Source organism: Schistocerca americana, chromosome 6 (assembly GCF_021461395.2).
Source record: "Schistocerca americana isolate TAMUIC-IGC-003095 chromosome 6, iqSchAmer2.1, whole genome shotgun sequence".
Lineage (NCBI taxonomy): Eukaryota > Metazoa > Arthropoda > Insecta > Orthoptera > Acrididae > Schistocerca > Schistocerca americana.
Window position 1 is genome coordinate 289,572,080 of NC_060124.1, and position 5,000 is coordinate 289,577,079.

The window sequence follows — 5,000 nt, forward strand, 5'->3', positions numbered from 1 at the left end:
GGGAGTGGGTAATTTGCGCGCCTGCTGCCTTCCTTGGATGTGGTAGCCGTTTCTCAGGCTCCCTCTCCGGAATCGAACCCTGATTCCCCGTTACCCGTTACAACCATGGTAGGCGCAGAACCTACCATCGACAGTTGATAAGGCAGACATTTGAAAGATGCGTCGCCGGTACGAGGACCGTGCGATCAGCCCAAAGTTATTCAGAGTCACCAAGGCAAACGGACCGGACGAGCCGACCGATTGGTTTTGATCTAATAAAAGCGTCCCTTCCATCTCTGGTCGGGACTCTGTTTGCATGTATTAGCTCTAGAATTACCACAGTTATCCAAGTAACGTGGGTACGATCTAAGGAACCATAACTGATTTAATGAGCCATTCGCGGTTTCACCTTAATGCGGCTTGTACTGAGACATGCATGGCTTAATCTTTGAGACAAGCATATGACTACTGGCAGGATCAACCAGGGAGCTGCGTCAACTAGAGCTGAGCAGCCGGCCGCCCGGGAGTGTGTCCCGGGGGCCCGCGCGAACACGCAAGCGTCCGCTCAATTATTCTGCAAACAGGAGGAGGCTGAGCTCCCCTGCACAATACACCTCGAAACCCTCTCAGGTCCCGGCGGCGCGCAGCGCCGTCCTAAGTACTTGGTCGGGTTCGAGAGAGGCGCAATCGCCCGGAGTTTGGCGAGTAGACGCTTTAGGTGCGACCACCCGTGCTCCCAACTGAGCTTGCCGCTGCCGACAGAGGCCCGGGAGCGTGCTGTCGTGGCATTGCCGGCGGGAGACAACACGCGCCACCTACGGTGGCCGGCAGCTCCAACGCCAGCGCCACAGAAGGACAAAAGCCCCACTTGGGTGCCGAAGCGAACTCTCCCAGCACAGCGCACGCGCCAACACGTCCGCACAGCTGCGATACAAACCACCTGCGAGAACCGCAGAGGCGACCGAGCAGCAGACGGCGTCGCGGCGCCGAGCGCCGGGCGGCGGCGCATCCTCAGCGCACACAGTCCTCAATCGGACCAGCACACTGCAGATGTCCACCGCGCTTCGCACCGGGCCCGCGAGGACCTACTTTGGCCGCACGGCGCCGCGTGCAGGGTGCGCCGGCGCGCAGCTGCGCCGCCTGCCGCCTCCGTCGGCCGGCGCGCCTGCCACTGGCCGCCCCCACCAGCCGGCTGTAGCGCGTGCGCCCACGCACCGCGCGGCCAGCACGCCGGGAGGCCCCCCCTCACCGGCCGGGGACGGTCCCACCCAGCCACCGCCGCGTATCGCTTCACACCCACATGCCATTCACGTTCGTGGGCATGGTGGGTATCGCTGAAACAACCGGTTGGTAGCTCAACCGATCGTCGCCATCACTGATTCACCTCTAGCGAGAACAACCGCACCACAACGGTTTACCAGTTGTTCATTTGCGTAACGTCACCAGCAAACGTAGACGTCCATCGCCATTTGCAAATTCAACGATTGTTGCATGCCTGTGTCAGGTGTCACGACACACTATGTCTGCCCACATACACGCAACAACATGTGCACGCTTCGCGAACACGTGGAAGGTGGCCCCCGTACGTATGCGATGTCCATTGCGCGAACGACTGTCAACCGGCCTCTGTCGCATGTCGCAGATGTGGAACGCAGTGCACCATGCTATCACGGTGTGTGAGAAGAGACGACTACGTCTGACAACACGCGCCACTACATCAACAGACGGCTCATGCTGATCGCCATCCACGGCATACCATACTGCAATCCAGCTCTTATAGGGAGACGACACGTAGCTGAGTGCACAATATTTGGACCGTATGGTTCGCCGTTGTTGGCGCAGTCGTGGTACGGTCACACATGTACCACGATGTATCATTCAGTACATGAGGACCAATGTGCAGTACAGTGTGTCATTTGGACGTACAACATCAGCGGACAGTTGACACAAGCCGTACCACAACGTAGGCTGTGCTTCGCCAAGCGAATGCCAATGAACAACTGCGAAGGGCTTTGAGCATGTACGTCCTGCTGCCATCCGCATTACAGTGTATAGCTGCAAGGTGTTTAACATGAAGCGATACTCTGGGGACCGGGCAGTGCGAGTGGCAAACTATATTGCGGGGGTTGCAGTTAGGCAACACTACACTAATTTAACGCGTCGTATGACAATTACAGAGCGGGTTAAGGCCCAACGTGTGTTGGGTTAAGGCCCAACGTGTGTTGGGTTAAGGCCCAACGTGTGTTGGGTTAAGGCCCAACGTGTGTTGGGTTAAGGCCCAACGTGTGTTGGGTTAAGGCCCAACGTGTGTTGGGTTAAGGCCCAACGTGTGTTGGGTTAAGGCCCAACGTGTGTTGGGTTAAGGCCCAACGTGTGTTGGGTTAAGGCCCAACGTGTGTTGGGTTAAGGCCCAACGTGTGTTGGGTTAAGGCCCAACGTGTGTTGGGTTAAGGCCCAACGTGTGTTGGGTTAAGGCCCAACGTGTGTTGGGTTAAGGCCCAACGTGTGTTGGGTTAAGGCCCAACATAGGTTAGGTTAAGGCGCAACATAGGTTAGGTTAAGGCGCAACATAGGTTAGGTTAAGGCGCAACATGGGTTAGGTTAAGGCGCAACATGGGTTAGGTTAAGGTACAATATGGGTTAGGTTAAGGTACAATATGGGTTAGGTTAAGGTACAATATGGGTTAGGTTAAGGTACAATATGGGTTAGGTTAAGGTACAATATGGGTTAGGTTAAGGTACAATATGGGTTAGGTTAAGGTACAATATGGGTTAGGTTAAGGTACAATATGGGTTAGGTTAAGGTACAATATGGGTTAGGTTAAGGCGCAACATAGGTTAGGTTAAGGCGCAACATAGGTTAGGTTAAGGCGCAACATAGGTTAGGTTAAGGCGCAACATAGGTTAGGTTAAGGCGCAACACGGGTTAGGTTAAGGCGCAACACGGGTTAGGTTAAGGCGCAACACGGGTTAGGTTAAGGCGCAACACGGGTTAGGTTAAGGCGCAACACGGGTTAGGTTAAGGCGCAACACGGGTTAGGTTAAGGCGCAACACGGGTTAGGTTAAGGCGCAACACGGGTTAGGTTAAGGCGCAACACGGGTTAGGTTAAGGCGCAACACGGGTTAGGTTAAGGCGCAACACGGGTTAGGTTAAGGCGCAACACGGGTTAGGTTAAGGCGCAACACGGGTTAGGTTCAGGCACAATACGGGTTAGGTTAAGGCACAATACGGGTTAGGTTAAGGCGCAGTACGGGTTAGGTTAAGGCACAATACGGGTTAGGTTAAGGCACAATACGGGTTAGGTTAAGGCACAATACGGGTTAGGTTAAGGCACAATACGGGTTAGGTTAAGACACAATACGGGTTAGGTTAAGGCACAATACGGGTTAGGTTAAGGCACAATACGGGTTAGGTTAAGGCACAATACGGGTTAGGTTAAGGCACAATACGGGTTAGGTTAAGGCACAATACGGGTTAGGTTAAGGCACAATACGGGTTAGGTTAAGGCACAATACGGGTTAGGTTAAGGCACAATACGGGTTAGGTTAAGGCACAATACGGGTTAGGTTAAGGCACAATACGGGTTAGGTTAAGGCACAATACGGGTTAGGTTAAGGCACAATACGGGTTAGGTTAAGGCACAATACGGGTTAGGTTAAGGCACAATACGGGTTAGGTTAAGGCACAATACGGGTTAGGTTAAGGCACAATACGGGTTAGGTTAAGGCACAATACGGGTTAGGTTAAGGCACAATACGGGTTAGGTTAAGGCACAATACGGGTTAGGTTAAGGCACAATACGGGTTAGGTTAAGGCACAATACGGGTTATGTTAAGGCACAATACGGGTTAGGTTAAGGCACAATACGGGTTAGGTTAAGGCACAATACGGGTTAGGTTAAGGTACACATTGTTGTAAGGAAAGGTGTTTTGGGGGGGGGGGGGCCGGTTTGTTGATTGTGATTATCGTAAGTAAATGACTGCGGCATCATCTGATTTGCCATGTCAGGGTGCACCTTTGGCTCATGACAGGCGGCGCTCTGATTCCATGCTTGTGGCAGACCTGTGTCTTTCATTCCTGCCATTGTTTGTGTGCTGTGACAGGAGGCAGTATTGTGATGTTGGGTGTACCCCTGTGTAGGACATGTGTGGGTGTTGGTGGCTTAGCTGAGCAATGGTGGTTGTCGGAAGGGTGGGATATTCTGTTTTGTGAGTGGACCTCCCGGTCTGGTTATGATAGTGTGGATTGTCTAATGTGGCGGAGAGGATGCACTGGGTGTTGTTCCATGCTGGTGCTTACATATTGTCTCTGTGCCTGTTACAGGCAGAGAGTAGTGCGTGATAAGAGTGTCTGGCTGACGTGTGGTTGTGATTGTGAGCAGAGTCTTTCAGCATGTATACGGACAGTTGTATACATTATCTGTATTTTGATGGCTCTATCTATTACTAATCAGCGCCGTGTATACGTTTCATCCGGTTCCAGTCGAAACTGTTGTATCTCTGTACATTAGTGACACGGCGAGGCCGCCACGTAGTTACTCGTCTCGGCAGCTTCCACCGGTGTATGGCAAATGATTATAAGGAATCAGTCTAGTCGTCAATACCGATAGTGTGACGTCACATGTCTGGGGTGGGGGACGCTGCGCCCTTCCGGTGGGTCATGGCCTAGGAAGACTCTTCCCACGCAGGGGGGGCTTGGACTGTCATTGACTCTTCCGAGTAATATACTTGCCGTACGTTTTTGCGACTGCGAGTGCAACGCTCACCGGTACCGACATGGATGGAGCGCCTCCTAGCTGCCGCTGAGCATCTGCATTCGTACAGAGAGCAACGCGATCGCGTCTGTAGCTCGTACGTGGTACAGCTCGCAGCTCATGTATATAGACAGCGGGAATGTCGCATATTGGACATAACTCTTCATGAAACGCACGTTATAGGGGTGGATTGCACATTGCGAGTGCGAGCAAAGTCCGCCGTTCATCCGCTGGAGTTGCGAGTTGGGCGGTTGGGGTGGGGCACG

At 53.3% G+C, this 5,000-nt stretch overlaps 1 non-coding gene across 1 annotated transcript in view; it reads right to left on the reverse strand.

The window, feature by feature from the left end:
- Positions 1-467, reverse strand: part of LOC124621008 — a 1,910-nt gene extending 1,443 nt beyond the window's left edge. Inside the window, exon 1 of the ribosomal RNA XR_006980501.1 lies at positions 1-467. This exon is cut by the window's left edge and continues 1,443 nt beyond it. This is a non-coding gene — a ribosomal RNA (small subunit ribosomal RNA).
- Positions 468-5,000: the final 4,533 nt, after the last annotated feature.